We start from the raw sequence: 26,518 nt of genomic DNA, 5'->3' as shown, positions 1-26,518 counted from the left end.
CTGCTTTTATTTCTTCCAGTTTTATTGAGATATAACTGATATGCAGCACTGTATTCAAGTTGACAGCATAATGATCTGACTTACATATTAGTTGAAATGATTACCACAATAAGTTTAGGTAACAACTCTTATCTCATATAGATACAAATATAAACATATATACGTATATATTCACCCTCCTGATGAGGACTCTTGGGGTTTGCCCCCTTAACTTTCGTACATAGCATACAGCAGTGTTAACTATGGTCATCCTTTTGTACATTACATCCCCAATACGTATTTATCTTATAACTACAAGTTTGAGCCTTTTGACCACCTTCATCTCGTCTCCCCTCTCCCACCCCCCATAACCTCATTTCTTTTTCTATGAGTTTGGTTTTTTCTTTTCTTTAGGTTCCACATATAAGTGAGATCATTCAGTATTTGTTTATCTTTGTCTGACTTATTTCATTTAGCATAATGTAGCAAGTGGCATGATTTCCTCATTAAACAAAAAGATTTATTTATTTATTTTCAAAGATTTTATGTATTTATTTGAGAGAGAGAGAGAGAGCGTGCATGCACAAGCAGGGGGAGTAGCAGAGGGAGAGGGAGAAGCAGGCTCCTGACTGAGCAAAGAGCCAATGTGAGGTTCAATCCCAGGACCCTGGGGTCATGACCTGAGCTGAAGGCAGATGATTAATGACTGAGCCACTCAGGGACTCCCCCCCGCAGCCGCCATGTCTAAGATTTTAAAATAAGCTCTTCTCTGGGCTGATCTTTCTCTCTTTTTGCAGGAGGGAGTGCAGAAGAGGGGGAAATTGTAGAAGTTCCTCCTCATTGGCCTTCACGGATTCTGAGATATACAAAAAACGTGGGACAAGATGGTAGGAAGTAAAACTTGCTTAACTATGGGCCAAACTCGGGGATGTCGTTAGGAAAGACCAGCGCCCACTTTTGGCACTTCTCTATTGATGAGAATGATCTGAATGAGGCACTGGGACCTCTGGACGTCAAAAGAAGCTCAGAATTTTTTTTTTTTTATTTCTTGATAAATGGAAATACAAAGAAGGCCTAAAGCAGTGTGATACAAATGTGGCATATTTAAAATGTTTGGATTTAATAAATGAATATTTTTACCGCAAAAAGGAAAATTAGATTTATAATGTTATTCACAGATTATGATGAAGTTCTAAAGCTGATTCAACGTAGACTCTATGTGACATGGTCCGGTATTGGCTGCCATCCTCCAGCACTGCCCAGGGACTCTAGGGGTAAGTTTTTTTTTTAAGATTTTATTTATTTATTTGACAGAGAGAGATCACAAGTAGGCAGAGAGGCAGACAGAGAGAGGAAGGAAGCAGAGAGCTTCCTTCTGAGCAGAGAGCCCAATGTGGGGCTCGATCCCAGGACCCTGAGATCATGACCTGAGCGGAAGGCAGAAGCTTAACTCACTGAGCCACCCAGGCGCCCCAGGGGTAAGTTCTTTTGTAGATGATGCCGGAATTCTGAGTATGAGGTCTTTGTCACTGTGAATTTAATCGACAAATTGAGTTAAATGTCTCATTTCTCCCCCCGAAAACCATATCAAGTCTCAGATATGATCAGAGAGCACTGTAGACTCCATTAAGTGGGACGACTCCCTGATTAAATGGGCTTGACGCTCAGATCTCTTCCTTACAAGTTGTGGGACTTTGGAGAAAACACGTAACTTTTCTCATCTCAACCTCCTTATTTGTAGTGTGGAGATTGTTAAACTGCTCTGCCTACTCCGGGATGATTATGACACTCGGATGGACTGTAATGCATCAACAGGAAGAAGCTCTCGTTGGTACTATACTGGAATTGCAGAGACACCGTAGGAGTTAAACACTGAAGCTCTTTAGTGGGAGAGACGGTGCTTAGTCACCATCAAATGTTAGCACCCGCCCCGTGTTGGCCCTCAGAATAAATTTATTTATTTATTTATTTTAAAATATTTTATTTATTTATTTGACAGAGAGAGAGAGATCACAAGTAGGCAGAGAGGCAGGCAGAGAGATAGGAGGAAGCAGGCTCCCTGCTGAGCAGAGAGCCCGATGCGGGACTCGATCCCAGGACCCTGGGATCATGACCTGAGCCGAAGGCAAAGGCTTTAACCCACTGAGCCACCCAGGCGCCCCAGAATAAATTTATTGACTTTACAAATGACATAGATAAACTATTTCCTTCTTTCAAATCAGTGTGGTGTTATTTGAATAGACTGGAGCAGTAGAAGCCCACAGTGAAACAGTGACTTGAAAATGGAACACGGGGGCGCCTGGGTGGCTCAGTGGGTTAAGCCGCTGCCTTCGGCTCAGGTCATGATCTCGGGGTCCTGGGATCGAGTCCCACATCGGGCTCTCTGCTCAGCAGGGAGCCTGCTTACCTCTCTCTCTCTCTCTGCCTGCCTCTCTATCTACTTGTGATCTCTCTCTGTCAAATAAATAAAAAAAAAAAAAAAAAAAAAAAGAAAATGGAACACGAGCCACTTAATTTTTGGAATTTAGCTGCATTTGGGGAGTATTTCTGGAGCAACTTGCCTAAACAGCTTTGGACTTGCAGAAAAGACTCCCATCAGGATATTACATACACATTTCCAGCTCCGCTCAGATATATTGGAAGTGTTCCATAATTGAGGGAGGGTTTTCCCTCAGGCCTTTAAAAATTTCTCATCAGTAATATCCTCATCGCAAGAGAATCCTAAGCCATCTGACCGAGTACCCCTGGGACAGTCACTTGTTTCAACACCGATCTCGTGGTTGGACGTGACCATGTGCACAGACTCCCCAGACTCACGATACCTTGACTTGTTAAGCAAGTCAAGGGTTTCTTTGGTGTTTTATAGATGTGTCATTGCCCAAAGAGACTAAAGATAACAGTCAATTATGAGTACTACCAATGCCAATAAAAAGAAAATGAAGCCAAAACCTTAGTTTCATTATATCCTAAGTCAGATGCAATAGTCTCATTTGTCTTTCTGTTTTGGAGGCAGCATTGAACAGTGGAAAGAACAGGGCTTTGGAGCCAGCCAGACCTGAGTTGAAATCATGATGACAGCATGTTAGAGAACAGTGGCTTTGTGTGGTTGACTTCCTCTCAGTTGTACATCTTGAGGTTGTCGTGAAAGTAGGACGAGTCTGTGGAAATGAAGGCACCGAGCACAGTGCTGCTGGCACCCACTCTTGGGTGGGAGTGGAGGAAACTTCTAAGAGATGGGGGTTGTTGTGGGCTGAGGGGCGTCCCCCACAGGAATCCACTACAGTGGACTTCTTTCAGGGCTTTGCGTTTTGCTCATCATATTCAGGGTCAATGAGACCTCTCTTGGCTGACAGTGGATGATCAGGGTGGGATGGGTGGGGTGCGGAGGGGGGATGTTCTTAGGCAAACTTGAAAGAGTGACCAGAGACTAGTGGGCAGGAAGAGAGGTGTGGGTGACCAGACTGTCCCAGGGAAAGGAGCCACCACCAGTGATCAATGATCCCTTTGTTCATTCCCTGGTAATGTTCCCCTCCATTAGCTTCTATAATAAGGATTTGTCTTCAGTGAATGTAATGCAGTTGCTTTTGTAGCAATTTGAGAATATGGTGTACTGGTTGGGAGAGTTGGCTTTAGGATTAGGCTACCTATTAGGCAGGTTACTTGGCTTCTCTGAGTCTTAGCTTCCTCATTCCTGAGGGTAATAGCATTTATTCTATATCCTCTGTGTTATTGTCTTGCCTCGTGGCTCCTGTCTGCTTACTGTGGCAGCTCACTCATGGTCTTCAAAGGTAATCACTGAGGTCACTGAGGTAATCACTGAGGTAGAACTGTTTGTGTTAGACACTCTAGAAGCTGTTGACCAGCTTATGGTTGCCTGCCCACCTCTGGTCTAATTAGCATGGTCAGCAGCTATGATCACATAAAGTAACTCGAGGTGGCTGCTTAGCCAAAGACTGTGGACAGAGCCATTTCTCATAGGAGATCATTGGTGTGATGGGTGTTCAGGATGCAGAGATAAGACAGAGAGATTTAATGCAAGGTAGACAATGGTAATGGCAACAAAAGAAATGCTGTTAAAGAGTTTCATAAGTTCAAAAGAGAAAGAACTTGCTTTGTATCTAGGGGAGTAAAGGAAAGTCTTCATGGAAGAAAAGGCCTCTAAGTGTCTGTTACCTTAGGTCAATTAGGGCTCATACCTGAACTTGAAGGTGAGGGTCAGTCTCCCCAAACCTCATGACTGAGAAATTCGGGGAGGGTTCATCCAATGAACCCATCCCATCCCCTGGCTACAAGCGTTGATTCAAGGATGGTATATGACAAAAGTCAAGCTAGTCAGGGACAGTGAGATCTACCAGGAAGCAGAGGTTCCTATTCTCTGCTGAATTTGAACATGGAAGCATGTGACCTTCAAAGTCATTGCCAGATACAAGGGGAGACACTTTTGAGAACGGAACTCTCTTTAAGGAAGTAGAGTTGGGAGTGAGAAAGAGACAGAGAGAGAAACTGGGTATCATTTCTCGATGTATCATTTTGGGAAAATATGGGAAGTGGAGGGCATTAGTGAAAAATATAATTTGCTGGAAGCCTTGCAGCAAGGATGTTAATACTGCAAAGATGGATTAGAAAGAGCTCATTCTATAGCCTTTCTACAGGCAGTAGAAAGTTGCTGAAAGTATTTAAGCTGTGATATGAGTGGTGCCGTGGGTGAATTACTCAGTAAAGGGTGCAAAATAGATTGGAACAGAGAAAGGTTGCGCATGGGGAGGCGATGGGGGTTCATTGCAATAATCTGAAGCCCTGAACTAGAGCAACTGCAGTGGGGCTGGAAACGGGAGGGTGTGGACACCAAGACCACAGAGTCAAGAGTTGAGGCGAAGATTTTTGTCTTGTCCTTTAGTAAAGGCCCCATGGATGAAGGAGGGAGGGTGGTGCCCTGCTAGTCAAGGCTGGAAGAGCGCCCCACCTCACGTTCTCGAAGGACTTCTACGCACTGGTTTATCATCATAAAAGGTGGATGGAAAAGATTAGACTAGAGATTAGATAAACTTTCTTTAGACACAATGCTACAATGCCAATGGCTCCTGGTGATGTTTTCTGACATTGAGAAAGTCTGTGGTGTTGACTCACAGTCTGTACATTAGCAAACTTCAGGAGGTATTTATAAATGTGCTAGCAAAATAACTTTTGAAGGGGGTGCATAAAGCATATGTATCTATTTGTTTAGATTTGAACTGTTTCTCTGGCTGGCTGTGTGACTCTGAGGAACTCACTCACCCTCTCTGAGCTATAGTTTTCTCAACTGTAAAAAGGGGAAGAATACAACTTCTTTCTGGGGTTGTGGTCCTGACCTCATGATCTCATAGGAAAATCCCTTGCCCATTTCTCATAAATCAAAGATAACTAAATACAAAGTAAAATAGTAAAAATATTTTAAAAATTAAGGTAAATGTGCTTCAAACTTCCCTCTTTTCCTTTCTCCCTTTTCAGTTTTTTCTTCTTCTCCTTTTTTTTTTTTGTCCTGAGAATGCTTTGTGTTTGCAGGCTACTCTTAAACAGGCAGTACTTGTGTTGTCACAGCTAGTCCGTAGGCTTCATGTAACTTTTTAAAAAAGATTAATTTTTTTATTTTATAGGTGGAGGAGGGGCAGAGGGAGAGAATCTTATTTATTTATTTATTATTTATTTATTTATCTATCTGAAAGAGAGTGAGAGCTAGAGAAAGAAAGGGCATACACACAGAGAGGGAGAGGGAGAGAGAAAAGTAGACTCCACACTGAGCAGGGAGCCAGACGTGGGGCTCAATTCCAGGACCCTGGGATCATGACATGAGCCATAGGTGGATGCTTAATTGACTGAGCCACCCAGGCACCTCAGAGAGGGAGAGAATCTCAAGCAGACTCCCCACTGAGTGTGGAGCCCGACCCCCAGCGGGATCCCAGGACCCTGAGAGATAATGACCTGAGCAAAGTCGGATGCTGAAGGGATTGAGCCACTCAGTAATTTTTATGGTTAAGGTTCTAGTGCCATCTGCATTACAGAATGGGGATGGCCTCTCCCTGCCCTGACTTTTATAATGCTGGGATGACTAATACACAGTATTTTATGATGATGATTTGCTTTAAGAGTCAAAAACTACTCCTGATTTATAATATTATGGAGAACAAACCGCAGCAAAGGGCTGTGGGTGTGATAAGTGATATTGCGAGTGATATGTTTAGAGCAGGGGTATGATAGGGAGGGCTAAAATGCATGGGCCAGGGATGAGGGCCATAGAAGGAGTAGAGGGGAAGTGCTGTGGCTAGGGGAGAACCACTGTTATGGATCTAATGTCATAGATCTGTCAGCCACTCCCCAGTTCCTTCCACTACCATTTATTATTTATTTATTATTTATTATTACATTTATCGAATGTTTACTATGTGCTATGTGTTTGTACTATTTTGTTCAATTCTTGGGATAACCCTATGAGGCAGATAAATCATTATTATTAAGCTCATTTGACAGATGAGGAAATTGAAGCTTAGGTCACTTGTGCGAGGTCATGAAGACAGCTAGTAAGAGATCGAGCAAGAACTTGCATCCTGGGCTTTACCCGTGCCAGAGCCCACGGTTTTAACGATCATCCCAGATCGCCTGGGAAGCTCTCTCTTATCTTTTCTTTTATAGGCAGTTGATTTATGTCACCCATCTGGAATGGGATGGAGTGAAAAAAAGGGGATTTGGGAACTATTGTCTCCTCAAGATTACTCAGCTCTTTGTTATCTCTCCTGGGAGCCACATTGACTGTCAGCTAGAAGGTGCTGGAAAAAAATAGATTGCTCCAGGGTGTTCACTTGTGTGCAATTTATTATTTCTAAAGATAAGGCCTAAAGAGACTTCTACACTGCGTTCTATTTCTTCCAGTGAATGAAAGCAGAAGGGCATCTGCTTAGCATTTGAGATATGCACCTGGCTAGCTCCGGTTAAAAGAGAAAAATAAATGCTAAAACATAGTAATCCAAATAATGACTCCCTCTCTGGCTGACCTGCCCACTGCTTTGAGTATGGGACTCAAAGACGGTCATTTAACTTTGGGACTGCCAAAAAAAGGGTGTCCTTGCACTTGATTCATTGGAAAGGCTAAAGATCTCCCCAGGAGAGGGTTAGATCCCCTTCTGTTTCTACACCTTCTGGGTGCTGGTTCTGAAGCTTGGGGGAGAGGGCTGACACTCTGTCAGAAAGGGAGTTCCAGAGAAGACATCATCTCACTTAATACTTCCCTTTAACTGTGGAAGGCATTCAAGCCCAGTGGGCTAGATTTCTGCCAAATGCCCCTCCAAGACCTGCTCTCTACCCTTTCCTGCCTGTGCTGTGTCTGGGGAAGCAGGCCTATGTGGACTGCATTCATGGGTTTCCTGACTCTCTGGTTTCCAGTTTGATCAAGCCAGAGGGAAGCACCCACAGCAGATCAGAAGGCAGAGGAGAGCAACATAAGGGTATTATTTTTTCCTGTTCCTCCCTGCCAGAGCACCTGCACAGGCTGCATCCCTCCTCTGAAGGCCAAAGCTCTTGTGGGTGGTCCAAATGACTGCTCCTCCCTTGCACCGTCAAGCCCTAGGTGTGCTGAGGGCTCTTTGCAGTAACTAGTCCTGAGATGCCGCACTATCCATTTTGTGCACACGTCTTTGTAAGTAGCTGCGTTATTACCCTCGAGTCAAATCACCCAGTTTGGACGTGCCATCTGTTTCCTGCTGGGACCTTGACTGATACACCCAGAGAAGTTTAATGACTTGCCCAAGGTCTCAGGAGGATTTGGCTCTGTACCAGTGTGTGCTAATGAGAAGAGATAACACTGGCATATTTTACTGTTTACGAAGCAATTTCATCACCATCGTCTTGGGTACAGGAAAAGCTTTCCACTTAGAGATTAGAAAATTGAATTTTAGAGGAGAGGAGGAATTGGCCCCAGCTGATGAGCGTCAGGGCTCTCCTCGAACCCAAGGTGTGGGTTCTGCCTGTCACACCCTGGGCACCTCCAGGTCAGGCTGAAACTCTAATTCTTCACTAGCACTGTTCCACCGTGGAGCATTGGGGGAACAATCGCGCCCAGAGTTCCATCTTCCAGGCCCCCGGAGCTAATGATGCTACACACACAATCCAACCATCATGTGTACAAAGTGAGGACACCCGCATCTTCTACATGAGAACACTGAGGCTCAGAAGGCTGAATGTCTTATCCAAAGTCATGCAGCTGAGAGGCAGCTGGAACTTGAACCCAGGCCTGTGTGCCAGCTGTTTCCGCTGCCCTGCACTGCCTTCATGTGCACAGGTGTGGATTTCTGAAGGCACTGCAGGCTGAAGACCTAGTGCATCCTTTGCACTTTCTCTCATCAAGCCAGTCCTAGCCTGCCCTCCTACTAACTCTGGGACCTTGGCCTGGATTTCCTACTGGGAAGCCAAGGAGGCTTTTGTGGATGAAACATGGTAGAAAATGGAGAGCAGCTGATTAAGATCAAGAGATAACATGGCAAGGTCTGGCAGGCCCTCGGCTGAGATAGCCTGGGAAAAATGCAGCCAGGGTCAGAGCCACCTCCTGTCGCTACTGCAGGGCAAGCATTGCCAGAGGCTGGTGTTCGGCTTTGATGAGCATCCCAGCTAGCAGCGTCCATCTGATGAAGGGTCTATCTGATCAGCCATCTTCATGGAGAAAGTTTTCCCTGGGCCCATTAACTTTCATGACATAAAAGCAGAGTCAGGGGCTATTGTGGGCTGAGCATTGACCTGGGGTCACCTACTGTCTGTGCAACCTTAAGGGACTCATTTCCCCACTTCTGACCTCAGTTTCCTTTTCTGAAATATTGGTTGAGATGGATGAATCCAGCTGCCACCTATCTTCCCAGTTTGTCCTTTATGAGGTGGGGGTCTGGGAAAGTATGTGGGTCTTTCAAGCTCCCCAACCCCCCCACAGTCCCTTAGCAGGATAACAGCGTTGTGTTGTTGGTGGATTTGCTTCAGTCCATTCACATTGTCTTCCCTATTTACTCACATCCATAAACTCCTGGCCAAGACCGGGCAGTGGCTTGTATTTGTAGAGTGGGGAGGACTGGATTCAGGACTCTTGGCATAGCATTTTTGCCAGCCACCAACCTTGAGGGGGGATTCGCAGTCTTGCGAAGTATTCTAGGTGAAGTGCTGGTCCAGCCTGCCCTTATGTTACAACAGTGACAAGCAGAGCCTAGGATGCTAAGTGACTTGCCAGAATACCCATGACCTGGGGCCTCCAGCCTCCTGGAGCATGTACTCTTACCGCCAAACAAGACTCACTGTGCCTGGTGAGGGTCTCCAAAGGCTATTGCTTTGAGGATGAAACAGAAGTGATATACGTACAGTGTAGGCAGAAACAACATAGAAAATGTGGATCAATACAAAGAGGGAGATGAAAAGAGTGATTTGATGCCACACTGTTTTGGCTTAAGCAGAGTAGGGCTATTAGGAGATGACCTGGAACTTGGCTTGAAACCCTGGAGCGACTGAACTTCTTGTTCTTCTTGGCAGGTTCAAGGGTTAGTGGCCACTGTGCTTTCTGTTTTGGGAGGGCCCTTGGCCAGAGTTTCTGAGTACTCAACCCAAGCCAGGTGATAAAGCAATTGGCAGTAGATAGAGAAAGGGAGAATGCTTCTCCTGGCTGAATGAGGAGACCCATTCCATGGTGGTATGGTCTGGGGGATGGGGTGGTCTCTGAGACAGGTGGGTAAATCTATAGGGACATTTGCTCTGTGGGAAGATTTGCCTCCCCCTCATACCCACCTGTAGGTGGGGATCTGGGGTCGGTCCTCCTTTCATGTCTCCTAAGATGCTTCCAGATGGGTTTTGGCACTGAAGACTGCCCCCTCCACCCAATTAAAGAAAACCCAGTTCAAGCCTTAAGGTGTAGAATTTAGATTATCAGAGCCCAGAAGGCCCTTACAGCCCAGTTAGTCACAACCTGGTTATTTAACCCTTGAGGAACCTGAGGTTGAGAGATGGGAGTTGGCTCACTGAGTATCACGTGGTGAGTTATTGGCAATGCCAAACCTAGGATGTGGGCTTTCTGGTTCCACTTAGTGAGCTCTCGGGCTAGACATCAGTTTCAGACAAATTGTAAACGTATTCTCAGCCAGGCTGGGAAGGTAAAAGGAAGTCAATGCTTGTAAAGAATAGGTAGCCTTAATTCCACATACATAATAATAATGAGCTGAAATGTACTGAGACCTTACGTGCTAGCGATTTCACATTCATTGTCTCATTCAATGCCCACATGACCTATGACAGACGGGTTTTTATTGCAGGTTGTTCAGATAAGAACACCGAAGCTTAAAATGTCATAATTTGCCTAAATTCACATAGCCAACAAGTAGCCGAGGGAGGGTTAGAACTTAAGTCTGTTTGATTCCAGACCCTGTCTTCAGGTCCCTAGAATAACATAAAATAATCTTATAAAATTTAGTCTGAAGTGAGACACAAATTTTAGGCATCTTTTCCCTTTCATATTTCAATTTATTTATTTATCTATTTATTTTTATTTTTTTAAAGATTAAAAAAAATTTTTTTTAAGATTTTATTTGTTCATTTGACAGACAGAGATCACAAGTAGGCAGAGAGGCAGGCAGAGAGAGGGGAAGAAGCAGGCTCCCCGCCGAGCAGAGAGCCCGATGCGGGGCTCGATCCCAGGACTCTGGGATCATGACCTGAGCCAGAGGCAGAGGCTTAACCCACTGAGCCACCCAGGTGCCCCTTATCTATTTTTTTAAAAAGATTATTTATTTATTTATTTGACAGAGATCACAAGTAGGCAGAGAGGCAGGCAGAGAGAGAGGGAAGCAGGCTCGCTGTGGAGTGGAGAGCCCGACTTGAGACCGGATCCCATGATCCTGGGATCACGACCCGAGCCTAAGGCAGAGACCTTAACCCACTAAGTCATCCAGGTGCCCCCCAATTTATTTTTTAACATTTAAAAGAATTGAGGGGCACCTGCCTGGCTTAGTCCATAAAGCATGTGACCCTTGATCTCAACCTGGTGAATTTGAGCCCCACATTGGGTGTAGAGCTTACTAAAAAAAAAAAAAAAAAAAGTTGACATGTAGTTCATATTTGAATGTTTTAAGTTAATTCATACAGGACTGAACTTAGTGGTTTAAAGCAGAAGTTCTCAAGCTCTAGTGGGCATCAGAATCACCTGGGGAGCTTCTGAAAAACCCAGACTTCTGGCCTCTCCCCCAGGGTTTCTGATGCCTCCAGTCTGGGGTGGGGCCTGAGAATTTGTATTCCTAACAAATTCCCAGAGGCTCCTGCTGATCTAGGACCTCACACAGACAACCACTGACTTGAAGGAATCATGAAAAGGCTTTGTGTCTGCTGAATTTTCTTGCAGTGGGTCTCATTTTCCGAGTAACTATTCAAGACCAAAGCAGCTACATGTCAGTGGAAGAGGCTTGTCAGGAAATTAGAGAAACGATACTATCACTTGATTTCCTAACTACCATTTCAAAAGTGTTGCAGAGGGCTCTCAGTTAGGATGAATTGTCGAGAAGCCTAAAGCCTGAAAAGCATAGGCTGCTGCAGCAGGAATGAGTAAGTTCCAGACACGCCTTCCGCCCCAGCCCTACCCTCAAGATAGAGGGTTCTGGGGGGAAAAAAAAAAGAATGACTGAGCTTAGGTCACGGGTCTACTCTGAGCCAATCACTATGGCCAGGAAAATATGATGTTCTGATTGGCTGACTCTGAGTCACATGCCCACTCCTAAATCAGGAAGTGAAATGAACTCCTGGAAATAATTCCACCCATGTGCAGAGTCCGACTAGGGGATGTGAATGGTCTTCTTAGGGGAAACCTGGGGATGAGGAACACCAGAAAAAAAGAGGGTAAACCCGTTGCCAGGTGGCAAAAGCACACATAGCTCCCTTTCTGGTTGCCAGGCAACCCTTTACATTTTAGTTCTGGTCACTCTTTCCCACAAAGTTCTCCTAGCTCAACAGCTAATTTTTCTTTCTTTCTTTCTTTCTTTTTTTTTTTTATGATTTTATTTATTTATTTGAGAGAGAGAGTGAGAAACGGCATGAGAGGGAAGAAGGTCAGAGGGAGATGCAGAATCCCTGCTGAGCGTGGAGCCTGATGTGGACTCGATCGCAGGACTCTGGGATCATGACCAGAGCCAAGGCAGTCGCTCAACCAACTGAGCCACCCAGGGGCCCCAGGGCTAACTTCTCCGTAGATGAAAGTGAGCCAAAGCCAGAAGGTCTCGAGTGAAGCAGACAGAGATCTGGGCTGGAGATTTGGGTTTTAGTCCTATTCTGCCATGGACTGCCTTCCCTCTATGAGTCTGTGCTTTCCTCAGCTGTAAAATGAGATCCTGGAGGATCTCTTCGGGCCCTTGCAGCTCTACGAGGCTGCGGTTCTGGGCGGGGACACTGGCAGTGGGGCCCTCCCGGAGCCTTTCCCCTGGTAGCTCAGAAAGGAAGGCAGCTTCTTCTAAACATGGGAGGTCCCTGACATGGAATGACATGGCTTACCAGGAAGAGCCTTGACGGACTTGGCATCAGCTAGAACTTGTTATGATTTGTTTGTATTTGTTTGTATTCCTAACGAGTCCTTTTTTACCTGTGTGGGACCTAGGCAAATTAGATTAGCCCCTCTGAACTCCTTCTAGAAGGTGGAGTTAATGATAATTGCCATCTGGTCTCAAAGGTTGTTGAGAATGAGAAGATGGATGAGAACATGCTTTGAAAATCCTCAGGGGCCAGGCAGATGGAGAGCTACCGACTCAGGGCTCCTGCCTCCCAGGCCAACCTGCTTCAGGGACTCAGTGCTCCTGAGAAAAGGTTAATACCCACATTCAGTGAGCATGAGCCCTTCCACAAGGCACATGTCTGGCACTGGCAGGGCATTTATACTAAACCTTGTTATTCTGCACACGAGTGCCATATCAGGTGGTAAACCAAGCAGCTGGAAGTCACCCCGACGACTCTTTCCAAGTAGTCCCCACCACCTACCAGTTTTCCTCGTTCTCTCTCTCTGCATATTTCCTCCATAGCACTTATCATGATTCATATTTCTCATTGTGTTCATTTAGTTCATTTAGTTGCTATGGCCTAGGTCTGCTGCACTGTAAGTTCATGACAGCGGGGTGGTGTCTTCTTGTGGCGTGCCCTGCGTATATGTGCTCGATAAATACTTTTTGAATTAAAGAACACATGCAAAAACATTAGAGGTCTGTCCCCGTGACTTCTTCGGGTTTTCTTCAAAGGTGCTATACTGTGAACCAGTAATTCTAGGCACCTTGTGTGAGCCAGGAATGAAGAGAAATACTGGCAATGCCTGGCTCTTCTCAAATTGGTAGAGAGTGGGTTGCCTGCCCTGTCCCTGACCCTTGACCTTGAGCATGCATGCCCTTGCCTTCCCACAAGGCCATGGGTACCTGGACTCTGAAGCTCTCCTAAAATGTTCAGAAAGGGATCTGATAAAGTCAGATACACTGGTGAACGAGAATACTGTATTTTTCATGACAAACAATAAACCACACTTGAGATGACAAGGATTTTTGTGATAATTTCCACAGGACTGACTATGTAATTTGTAGGGCCTAGTACAAAATGCAAATATGGGCCACTTGTTACAGATTTGTTAAGAATGTCAGGATGGTGATGGCAGAGCATTGAGACAAGTGCAAAGACTCTTCTAAGTGAGGTTTGCACACCTATGAAGCTAACCCTGCTTGCTCCCTTCAGAGCTGAGTGAGGAGATTAGTTTGGATTTCCTGGGCTGGCCCTGCTGTTTGTGGACACTGTAGCTTCCAAGAGGCCCTTTTCGTCAGCTCAGGGATGGTACTGCCAGTATATACCATGCACACAAGAGCCTACTGCTGCTTCTTTACCCAGAAATTTCCCCAAACGGGGCACCTGGGTGGCTCAGTCGGTTAAATGTCTGACTTTGAAAGCTCAGGTCATGATCTCTGGGTCCTGAGATTGAGCCCCACTTGGGCTCCCTGCTCAGCAGGGCCTCTGCTTGTCCCTCTGCCCCTGTCCTCCCCCCTCCCCCTACTCATGCTGTCTCTCAAATGAATAAATAAAATCTTTAAAAAAAACATCCCCAGACTCCATGGTTTCCAGCTGAGCCAGGTAACTCAGCGAAGAGCCAAGTTTATTTATTTATTTTTATCTAGTCGCTTAAGGAAGCAGGAAAGTTGTTTTTGTAAAACTCCCTAGAAGGTAAGCATGATGACATTCTTTACTGTTTACAGGAACACCCTGGCACGGAGGGAATTCCTGTTGCCACCACACGCTACTGTTTACCTCTCCTTCACACACCTACAGTAAGCCAGTGACACAGCCTTCTTGGGGGGGGGCACCTTCAGGAATGTGACCTTATTTTACAGAAGGGGGGAGGCAGAGAGAGGAAGAGCAAAGGCAGGTTTAGGAGCGTGACCTTGAATGAGAATGGGAGGGGATACTGTCTCATGTTTCCCGAAAGTCAGCGAGGGAAACTCTACATCAAACTAATTATTCAATCAATAGATATTTTAAATAAATGAACACGGTTGTGGATTTAATTGACTTTATTTTTGAATAGGTAATACATTCTTATGGTTCAAAGCTCAAAATTTACAAAAAGGTTTATGAAAAATCCTCTCTCCTGCCAAGTAATCGTGTTCCCCGCCCCTCCAGGTAAACATCACACCTAGCTTTTTCGCACCCTGGTAGAAACAGCGTTTGCACAAATGAGCACATATGAACACACCCTCCCATCCTATTGTCCCCTCCCCCAACCATGATTGCATACTTAAACACCGTCCTGTACTTTGCATTTTTCACTAAAGATTATACCCAGGAAATCTTTCTATGTCAGTTCACAAAGAGCTCCCTTGTTCTTTCATAAGTATGGATAGTGTCTTTATTGTCTAACTGTATCGTAATTTATTTAACCACCTGGACATTTAGGTTCTTCCAGGCTTTTGTTATTACAAACAGTGGTGTAGTAAACTGCTTTGATGAGGGGTTCAGAGCTTCTCTTAGTTCCTTAAAGGAAAATGGAAGTCAGATGCACTCTTCCGTGTTTCATTTTCAGAGTGGAAGGCATGTGCATTTCTGCATCTAATGCATACACCATTCCAGCCTCTGTGAATTTCCACTGTTACTTTGCACAAGTACTTATGGAGTAACCACTTCATGCTCACACTGTTGCAAAACTCTGGGGATACTCCAGTGCCGTGATAGACCCGGCTCTTCTGGGGGCACAATTTGGTTGGTGCTGAGGGAGGAGACCTATGATTGACAAGAAGCCAAAAGAATGAACAAGAGAATTTCAGATCGTGATCAATGCTATTAAAAAAAAAAAAAAATTAAGGGATGGCTGGGCAGCTCAGTCAGTTAAGCATCCCCCGACTCTTGACTCCTGCTCTGGTCATGCTCTTGGGGTTGTGAGATTGAGGCCCATGTCAGGCTCCATGCTCAATAAGGAGTCTGCTGGAGATTTTCTCTCTCTCCTTCTGCCCCTCCCCACCCTGTCCTGTCTCTCTCTCTCTCAAATAAATACATAAATCTTTAAAAAAAAATCAAACTCAAGTGATGCGATGGAACGTGTGTGGAGGCCACCACTTAAATAGGGACCAGGAATGGGCTCTCGTGGATCACTGAGCTATACTTGGGGGGATGGTTCCAGATGCAACAAAAATAAGCCTCTGACTTTGAATTTGTGTGATTTGTAAAGCTCGTTCAGACTTTCCCCATCAATTGGTTGGTTGCCTCAAGAGCAGGCATGACTTTCCCAGGGTAGAGGGGTTGGAGATGTTTTCTTTTTTCCTCTTTGTATTCTGTTTTTGCAAAAGAGAAAAGAATCTTGAATTATCCACTCCAAAGGAGGGTGGCCCCTCACACCGCTGAAAGAGGACAGAGCACTGAGCAGCGGATTGGGGGCCAGATCTGGGGAGGTCTCAGTCTTTGTAACCTAAGCCACCGGGCTAAGGTTGTCATCCAGTCCAAACAGCCCGAAGCCTGGGTCTTGGGGGGTGTGGGCCCAGTGGTAGCAGCTCAGCCGTGAGGATTCGGACTGTCCTTCTGTTCTTCAGGCTCTCGTCCTTCAGCCTCCCGATGTGGGTGCTCTCAGAGCTCGGAGCATTGAAGAGAAGGAAACATTGATGGGAAACCCAGGCATGGAATCCTTCCTTCATTTAAGGATGATGTTAAAGACTTTGAGCCATCTGGCCGGCACCAGCCCCCACTGATCTGGCAGGAGCTGGCTCCTGTGTCCCGTGTGTGCTTCCCTCCCATTTCCTGCCTCCGTGCACACTTTCCTCTGTCCCTTCCAGCAGCAAGTCAGGCTGTTCTTCCAGTTCCAGCTAGAGTGCCCCTCTTCCCTGAAACCCCCCAGCCCCTGAGAGCCAGGTTTAAAGCCTTCAGGGCAGGCCAGGCCATGTCTTTCTTCCCTACAAGGTCCTTGGGGGCAGAAGCCTTGACACCCATGCCCACTACTGTCTCTCCCCCAGAGACGAAAGAGCCTTGGCCATAGCAGGCCTTCAACACATGCGTGTTATTCCGGCAGAGTAAAAGAGCCGCCCCTGGTTTGTAAGGCGACACTCTGTCCATAGCAGAGGGAGCTGGTATGCTTGGGGGATGGCGACTCGCACATTGTTGTTACTTGTCGTTGTTCTAGCAGGTCTATTTCCCATCCAAGTCAGCATTCTCTTGTTTTCTATTTTGGGTCCTGTTTCGCCAGAATGATTAAACAAAGGGGAAATCATCAAAAACCACAGCAGAGCCTGGTGGGGCAGAGGAAAAGGCAGAAGCAGCGTATGGGGTTGAGGAGAGGGTGATAAAAATACAGTAAGTGGGTGGGAGTCTGAGAGACGGGGCGGCCCAGACGGAGGCTGTGGCAAGCAGCGCATGCAAAACAGGACCATATGGCAGAGTCTTTGGGGAAAGAGCCTGATGAGAAGGGGGTCTGAGGTCTGAGTAAATTCACCCTGGGAACCGGCTGATTGTCCTGACTTGGGAGAGAAGGAAGCCAAAATTGCTTCAGATTTTTTTTTTTCCTTCCTGGAAAGAAGTGTGAACAGAAATTCCAGCTGAAGGGCCAGTTTCCTCCTTCTCCTTCCGTTCCTAGGGCAGGGCATACAGCTCCCGTCTCTGGAGAAGGGAACTCTCTGCATGCATTCCTTCCCTGGGCTGCTGGGAGATAGGCTCTGGTCCCCATATTCCTCCCCTGGGTGGAGGGGGGTGACCCCAGATTCTCCCCACTGCAGAGTCTGGTTCTATAGTGGGTCACTGGCGTATTCCCAGTGGTGCTGGTGGTGGTGGTGGGGAATGCCTTGATGTGGAAGAGACGCAAAAGGGTCAGGAATCCACAGTACCCAAGGGAGACCCATGAGCCTAAAGTGGCCGGGAGCAGGGCCTGAGGGAATGAGAGAGAATGAGCCTGCCTTGCTTCTGGAGCTTCTGCCCATGTGAGCTTTTCAGCAGCCTTTTTGGACAGAGGTCCAAAGCTCCTGCTTGGGCACTATGTACCTTGTAGCCTCTCTTCCAGAGACCACAGAGCTTTGCTGTGACCACTAGCCACATACGGCTATGAGCACTTGAAATGTGGCTAGTCCAAGTGGAGATGTGCTCTACGCATAAAATGCACCTTGAACTTGGAAGTCTTTGTATGAAAAGAGAACGAAAAATATCTTTTTCCCCCCCCAAGATTTTATTTATTTATTTGAAATAGGGGAAGAGAGAGAGCATAAGCAGGGCAGAGGGGTGAAGGAAGAGGGAGGGATGGAGGGAGTGGGAGAGAGGTCAGCAGGAAGTCGGAAACGGACCTGGAGATGATGACCTGAGCCAAAGGCAGATGCCCAACTGACTGAGCCAGCCAGGTGCCCTGAGAATGTAAAATATCTTATTAATAATTTTTGTATTATTACATGTTGAAATGATGATGTTTGGTTATATGGAGTTAAACAAAATATATTAGTAACATGAATTTCACCTGTTTGTTTTTTCCTTTATTCAATGTGTCTACCAGAAAATTTAAAATTGCCTATGTGGTTTGCATTGTATTTCTGTTGGTTGGTGCTTGTCTACATAGTGTTTGTCTTAGGCTGGGAAAAGGGCTGCAGGGGCCTGGTTAAATTTTTACCTGGAAGGTACCTCTGGTTTAAATACTTAAAAAAATACATGGGGCGCTTGGGTGGCTCAGTGGGTTAAGCCTCTGCCTTCAGCCTCAGGGTCCTGTGATGAAGCCCCAGGCTCTCTGCTCAGCAGGGAGCCTGCTTCCCCCTCTCTCTCTGCTTGCCTCTCTGCCTACTTGTGATCTCTGTCAAATAAATAAATAAATAAATAAATAAAATCTTTAAAAAAAAATACGTCATCTTACTGAATCAGTCATCTGTGACTAATAACAAAACTCAGGGGGTCATAGGGGGAAGGGGATTCTGTGCCCGGGGATAGACCCCCAAATCTGGAAGAGGACTCCAGAGAGACTGGAGCTCAGCGTTCATTTACCCAAGGATCTAGCGGGGAACAAAGCAAAGACTCCTCCTGTTCTCATGGAAAGGATAAGACGGGAGAGAGAAATAGTCTAAATGCATTCAAGAAATGCAGGAAAAGACACTGCACGTTAGCAGGGTTAGAGTTAGGGTTAGGGTTAGGGTTAGGAAAAAAGTAAAGTGAGTAAGAGGGTTTTGATTTTGAGTATGGTGGTCAAAGAAGGCTTCGTGGAGGAGATACCAGAGCCAAACTTTAAAGGAGGTCAGGGAGAGAACTGTGCAGGGAACTTGGGGAGGGGCATTCCAGCTGAGCAGCCCAGAGGCTGGAGGGGGTCTGTTGTATTTGGGGACAGCAAGTGGCCAGTGTAGCTGGTGTGGAGTGCGCAGGAGGAGGCTAGAGGGGAGCCGGTCCGGAGAATGGAAGGGGGCAGACTGCTTAGGGCCTTGCAAGCCATTGCAATGCCTTTGCCTTTTACTCTTTGCTCTTGGAGAGTAGCAGGGCAATTGTGGCTGTTGAGTAGAGACAGACTCCAAGGCCACAGACGGAAGCAGGAGGCCAGTTAGGAGAGTGGGCATCCGGGTGAGAAGAAAAGGCGGCCCACCAGGGTGGCCAGAGCATAGATGAATGAGGAGAGTTGCCTGCTGGCCCTCTGGGTTTTCTTTTCTTTTTTTCTAAAAGATTTTATTTATTTATTTGAGAGAGAGAGAGAGAGAAAGAGCATGAGCTGGGGGGAGGGTCATTGGGAGAGGGAGAAGCAGACTGCTGAGCAGGGAGCCCTACTTGGGGCTCTATCCCGGGATCCTGATGCTTAACCAACTGAGCCACCCAGGGGCTCCTTTTCTTTTCTCAGGCAATAGCTGAGGTGACACTATTCCCAAGGCAGGGACAGCTGGCCCTCTACTTAATGAGCCCCAGGCTTTCCTCCCTGGCTCACCAGCTGGGCTGAGCTGGTCACTCCTTGCTCACCAAGCTTCCGCCCGCCTCTGCCTCGAGGGGGCATGCATGCTGTCATTGCCTTCACTCTCCCTCCGGCTGGTTCCTTCTCATTCAGGTCTCAGCGCAGATGTCACCTCTCAGAGGGGCCTCCCCTGCCCAGTGCTTCAAGGAGCCCCATCCCCATCGATGTCTACCATGGTAGCCTGTTTTGTTAACTTCTTTGCCTTAGTCACTGGCTGAACCAATTAATTTATTTGCTACTCCATTGTCTCTCACCAGCCCCAACGGTGGGGGCTTGGGTGCATTGTGTCCCCAGTGCCTAAGACAATGCTGAAAGGATGACTAGCACTTATGACACCTACTGCGACCAGCTAGAGGTCTGTCTTGCCCCTTAAACTTGAGGTAAGAAAGCAATAAGGCATGGACTCTGGTGCTGAGTAGACTGGGTTTATCTGCTCACTTTGTCCTTGGGCAATTTTATCTCTTAAGCCTCAGTTTTCCCATTTGTAAAACAGGGATAATATGTGTATCCGCCTCATGAGGGTGTTTTAAGGAGTGACAGGATGCATAAATCGCTTAACTCAGTACCTGCAATTATTATAATTATTGTAATTGCTAACAGTCGACCATGTCGTTCTCATCCTCCCATTGTCTAATTTTCTGTTAAGAGTTCCAAACTCCATTTTCCCTTCATCAAACACTCCGAAACAGTGCTTTCCAGTAGAACTTTCTTTGATAATTGAGATGTTCTATGGGTGGTGGTGGCCCAGGGTGGTGACCACCTGCCCCATGTAGCTTCGAACACTAGATATGTGGTTAGTGTAATCAGGGACTGATTTTTAAACTTGATTAAATTTTCATTAATTTAAATTTTCATCTAAATAGCCACAGGTGGCTAGTAGCTACCATATTGGATGGCACAGCTCTAGAAACTATGAGTGATGGGAAGAAAAAGCTTCTCCTTTAATGAAAAACATTTGGAAGAATTTTAAATAAATGCAGAACTTTTTAAAGGAATCTTTACAGATCTAAATTTACTATATCTGATTTGGAATACAAGAATATATTACATAGACTTTGATGGTTGGGATGGTTAAATATATAAAAATCCTTAACAAAAAGGGACCTTTCCTTCCCTTTCTGCTCCTCCACTGTCTTCTTCCTCTTACTTCTCTAAATCCAGTTTTTCCATTTCCTTTCTGTTTTTCTCTTTTCTTAGCGGGGCCTCCATCCTCTGGCTTGCGGGGAGAGCAACCTTGGTGGATGGAGGGTGGACAGGAAGAAAGCTGCCTTGATTCATTTCTCTCGTGTTTCCAACAAGGTCCTGGCACCGTCTCTGGACTGTCCGAACCTGGGGAGGCCTACCATTTGGGTCATTCATTAGAGTCAGGTAATTAAGAAAAATGCAGCACAATCCAGTTGGAAAATCATGAATTTTTGAACTGCGGAGTTCCTTAGCGGATGGTCTGGTCCAAACTCTTTATTTTATGAACAAAGACATAAAAACTCAGAGAGAAGCGACATAACCAGGACCCGGTACTCCTGACCCCCGCCCTGTGCTGGTTCTAGAACTCCCAGTGGAAAAGCCCACATATTTTTCCAATTCTTTTTCTTAGAAACAAAAGCAATTAAAACTCAACTACACTAAACCAAACCAGACTTTCACATTTTGTTTTCCTACTCCTGAGCCTTTTAGACAGATCTCAGTAAAAATGTTTGGTCTCAATGCATGGGGAAAACATTAAAGGAATTCTTTGAGTTCTTTTGAAGAATGACTCCATTCTAGAAATGTTTGCATCATGTGTAAAGTCCTTATTATAAATGAAATTACTGAATATTGCCTGGCTACTGTAATTTATTTTGTACATTTGCTTTTTTAAAAAAAAAAAAAACACTTGGCTGGAATGTTGGTGGAAAGCTACTAACCCGAGTATGACAAGAATTTTAATTTCATTTTCAAAGCAACTAAGCAAAGCATAACAAGGTGTTTTTCGTATTTAATGTTCATCTGATATGGAAAATAGCCTGTAACAAACAACTTGAGAAATAGCTGAATTTAGCAGAGTTTGTGTAAGAGTACTTATTTCTTCTAGAAATTCGATATTGGTGTTTTTAGAGTTAAATGTTAAAGCTTTCCAGTAAAATGATTGTTCTGACGCTTGGAAGCTGTTTGAGCTTGGGCAAGTGACTTAACCTTTCTGAGTCAGCTTCTTTTTCTTGTGAGATGGGGCTAATAGGGGCACCTGGGTGGCTCAATTGGTTAAGTGTCTGTCTTCAGCTCAGATCACAATCTCAGGGTCCTGGGATTGAGCCCTGTGTCAGACTCCTTGCTCAGTGGGGAATCTGTTTCTCTCTCTCTCTCTGCCCTTCTCCTTGGCTTATGTTCTCTCTCTCTCTTTCTCTTCAAATAAATAAATAAATAAATAAATAAAATCTTTAAAAAAAAAGAAAGAGGGAGAGAAATGGGGTTAGTAATAGTACCTGCCTCAACGATTAGCTGTAAGAATTAAAAGAGAATCTATGTAAAGCTTATAGCACAGTACCGGCCACGTACAAGCAAAGAGTCACCATTGACTTACTTTTACTATTGTAAGATAATGTGAGCATTGCAAAATAAGTGCTGCACAAATGAAAACTATTTTAATTATACTGATGTTTTGAAAACATTTTAATTATAAAAAGGACCTCAGGTTCCTTAAGGGAAAATCTGAAAATAAAGTAAAATATGGAAACAATAAGGATCACCCATAACGCTACCATTCATATGCAACCTCTGACACTTCTATTTTTTTTCTAGACGCTGTGCAAGTTTACCCTGTGTATATCATTTAAAATTGGATTTCTGGGGGCGCCTGGGTGTCTCAGTGGGTTAAAGCCTCTGCCTTTGGCTCAGGTCATGATCTCAGGGTCCTGGAATCAAGTCCCGCATCGGGCTCCCTGCTCAGCTGGGAGCCTGCTTCCTCCTCTCTCTCTCTCTGCCTGCCTGCTCGTGATCTCTCTCTGTCAAATAAATACATTAAAAAAAATCTTTAAAAAAATTGGATTTCTGCCTTTCACTCCATTCCCCTGTCTTCATGTTGTTTGTTAGAGCAAATTTCTCACCCACTCAAAGCAAGCTTATGAGACTTCATGCATGCTCTTCTGCTATTTCCCCCATCTCCCATTTTATCTTACTGTACTTTTCTGGCTCTCTGTAACTTGTTCAGTGTTCCTTTTGGAGTTAGCAGAGTAGAAATCAAGGACTCTCAACTCGGACTGCACAGTTGAAGCACTAGAAGAGTTAAAAAAAATACTAATACTCAAACAACATCCTAATTTTATCAACATGTCTAGGGATGGGACTGGATATCGGAATTTTTATTTTATTTTTAATTATTAAAAAAAGATTTATCTTATCTTATTTTAAAAGAAGATTATTGGGGTGTCTGGGTGGCTCAGTGGGTTGAAGCCTCTGCCTTCAGCTTGGGTCATGACCCCAGAGTCCTGGGATCGAGCCCCGCTTCGGACTCTCTGCTCAGCAGGGAGCCTGCTTCCTCCTCTCTCTGCCTGTCTCTCTGCCTACTTGTGATCTGTGTCTGTCAAATAAATAAATAAAAACTTAAAAAAAATAAAAGAAGATTATTTATTTTTGAGAGAGAGAGAGAGAGAGCACAAGCAGGAGGAACAGGGAAAGGGAGAGAGAATCCCAACCAGACTTCCGCACTGAGCAAGGAGCCCTCTGTGGAACTTGATCTCACCACTCTGAGTTCAGGACCTGAGCCAAAACCAAGACTCAGTCACACAACTGACTGCACCACCCAGGCGCCCCTATTTCATTTTAGAGAGGGTGGGGGGAGGGAACCCATGTTTTGGGGGGAGGGCAGAGGGAGAGAGAGAGAGAACCTCAAGCAGACTCCCCACTGAGCATGGAGCCAACAAGGGGCTTGATTCCAGGACCCTGAGATCATGACCTGATTCAAAATAAGAGTCGGATGCTTAACTGACTGAGCCACCCAGGAGCCCCCGATATTTTTAAAAAGCTCTCCAAGTGTTTGTTTATGTAAAGAAACACATAAATAGGGGCGCCTGGGTGGCTCAGTGGGTTAATGTCTCTGCCTTCGGCTCAGGTCATGATTCCAGGGTCCTGGGATCAAGCCCCGCATCGGGCTTTCTGCTTAGCAGGGAGCCTGCTTCCCTTCCTCTCTCTCTGCCTGCCTGTCTGCCTACTTGTGATCTCTGTCAAATAAATAAATAAAATCTTTTAAAAAAACACATAAATAATCGTATAATTTTCTATGTCATTATTGCATATCTTTCCTAAATACATACTGCCTTTTTTTAACTGAAAAAAACCTAAATTTTTTTGGTATTGCTGCCAAAAATGCATAGCTGGAATCTAATCATTAGGAAACATCCAACAAACCCAAATAAAGGAACATTCTACAAAATGTCTGGCCTGAATTCTTCAAAAATGTCGATGTCTTAAAAGACAAAGAAAATTTTTGAAACTATTCCAGAGTAAAGGAAACTAAGGGGACGTGACGACTGAATGTGTAAAATGGAATGTGGATTTTCTTCTGCTAGAGAGGTTACGGAAATAATCTGAGAAATTTGAATAAAGTCTGAAGATTTGAAAATAATATATCATCATTAATAAAGGATAGAGGGATAAAAGGGCTTCGTGTCTAATTTAGTCTCAAAGATTCAGAAAAAATATATGCACTAGATACATATGTATGTATATATTGAGTCTGTGTCTATATATACATGCAGAGAGAGAGAAACAGACTCAGAGAGGAAATGATAAAGCAAATTAGGTTAAGTGTTAACATTTAGGGAACCTGGGTGAAGGATATAGTGAATTTTCTTGCAAATTTTTCATAAGTCTGAAATTATGTCAAATAGTTCATTAAAAAAAAAGACCCGGGGTGCCTGGGTGGCTCAGTGGGTTAAGCCTCTGTCTTCGGCTCAGGTCATGATCTCAGGGTCCTGGGATCGAGCCCCACATTGGGCTCTCTGCTCAGCAGGGAGCCTGCTTCTCCCCCCCCCCCCCCGGCGGCCTCTCTGATCTCTCTCTCTGTCAAATAAATAAATAAAATCTTAAAAAAAAAATAAAGTGACTTGAGTCAAACTGTGTAGTTTAAAAAAAAAAAAAGACCCAAATTCTTATAAGGAACTAAAAAAGGAATAAAATAAGGACAGGATTTTAAAATGCAGGAAAATCCACCTTTTTTTTTTTTTGGTAAATATAATCTATAGCTACATGGAAAGAGTTGTTACTTAAGAAGAGATTATTCTCAGAATATAGGCAAGGGAGCTCTCTCTGCGCTTTTCTACGATTTGAGGATTCAACAGATGCTGGCACAGTACCTCCAACAGAGGGCGGTGCAACCTTATGAAGACTGAATCACAGCCCAAGGGTTTTGGGTAACACTACCCAAGGTAGATTCTAAAGCCTTTAACAAATGGAACAGAGGCATTGAGAATCTTAGAGCTGAATTCTAGCTACATCCCATTTTACAGATGAGCAAACTGAGGCTGAAAGAGGTAAAACCACTTGCCCAAAGTCATCATCACAAGCAGCCCAACTGTATTGCAGGTGATAGCCACAGTTGCCATTCATCAGAAGCTTACTATGCGCCAGGCACCGCATGTACTAAGCTCTTTATATGCGTTAACTCTTTAATTACCCCCCTCCTTTTTTTAACCTGAAGTTGAGGTTCAGAGACATCAGTAACGTAGCTGACGTCACGAACGAATGAGATTCTGGCTGTGCTCCTAGCTAATGTGCCATTCTGTCCTACAGCTCTGCTGGGATACCTACCCTTGGAGAACTGATCCCCTACTAGGGGTATACAACACAGCTGTCAAAACAGAAATTTATCTTGGCACCTGCTGATGGTTGGATGCACGCACACAGGATCCAGACAGTTAGTGAAGGAAGATTCCTGGGACTGAGGAAGGCAGAAACAGCGGGGCGAGCGGGACTTGTGGAAATGGGTAGGTTTGGAGACGGTGAAGAGAAGGCAGACACAAGAGAACAGACAGAAAATGGGGAGAAGAGCATAAGGTCTTGCTGGGGAAGGCAGTGAGGCTGAAATCTTGACTCTTCTCCTTGCTACCCTATGTCAGCCTCTAATGAATCCATCAGCTAGTCTTATTAGTTCTTTTTTTTTTTTTTAAGGTTTCATTTATTTATTTGAGAGCAAGAGCACACAAGCAGGGGAAGGAGCAGGGGAAAGGGAGAAGTAGGCTTCCTGCTGAGCAGGGAGCCTCATGTGGGACTCAATGTGGGACTCCATCCCGGGAGTCTAGGATCATGACCTGAGCCAGAGGCAGATGCTTAGCTGACTGAGCCGCCCAGATGCCCTAGTCTTATTAGTTCTGCTTCCAGAAACATTTGTGGTTCTCCATTTCTCTCCATCTGCACTGCCACCCCCTGGCTCAAGCTACAGCTGTCCTCACCTTGACTCTTCAAAAGACCTTCTAGTTGATTCCCTGCTTTTTTCTTGTACTAGCCACAGTTCATTCTCCAGACTACACTCAGAGTCATCTTTTAAAACAGCTATCAGACCATGTCACTCTCCTGTGAACATCTCAATGGCTTCCCATGCACTTAGAACAGAACCCGACCTCCTCACCAGGCTCTGCCTGAGCCGGCCCCTGCTCACCTCCCTGACCTCATTTCCTACCAACCTCTTCTTTGCTCTCATTGCTTTGGCCACATGGTCCTTCTTCTCACTCTAGAACACATAAAGCTTGTTGCCACCCTAGGGCCTTTGCACTTGCTGTTCCTTTTGTCCAGAACACTTTTTTCTTTTTTTAAGATTTTATTTACCCATTTGACAGAAAGAGAGCACAAGCAGAGGGAGCAGGCAGAGGGAGAGGAGAAGCAGGCTTCCCACTGACCAGAGAACCCGATGAAGGACTGAATCCCAGGACCCTGGGATCATGACCTGAGCTGAAGGCAGATGCTTAACTGACTGAGCCATCCAGGCACCCCTCCAGAACGCTTTTCTTCCAGGTCTCCACGTGGCTGTCCCCTTCTTTTCCACTTCCCTCAGTGGAGTGGGGTCTGAAGAGAACTGGAAATGGAATCAGACCGGCTGAGGTGGCAGCTTCTCCTCATTCTGCAGTTAGGGTTTGT

At 45.2% G+C, this 26,518-nt stretch overlaps 1 long non-coding RNA gene across 1 annotated transcript; it reads left to right on the top strand.

The window, feature by feature from the left end:
• Positions 1–776: 776 nt before the first annotated feature.
• LOC123947901 lies at positions 777–20,748 on the top strand. The gene is made up of 3 exons (XR_006819880.1): positions 777–866; positions 1,158–1,253; positions 20,612–20,748. It is a non-coding gene; the product is annotated as an uncharacterized LOC123947901 (long non-coding RNA).
• The last annotated feature ends 5,770 nt before the right edge of the window (positions 20,749–26,518 follow it).

Source organism: Meles meles, chromosome 8 (assembly GCF_922984935.1).
Source record: "Meles meles chromosome 8, mMelMel3.1 paternal haplotype, whole genome shotgun sequence".
Taxonomy (NCBI): domain Eukaryota; kingdom Metazoa; phylum Chordata; class Mammalia; order Carnivora; family Mustelidae; genus Meles; species Meles meles.
This window is presented reverse-complemented; position numbering and strand designations above follow the sequence as displayed.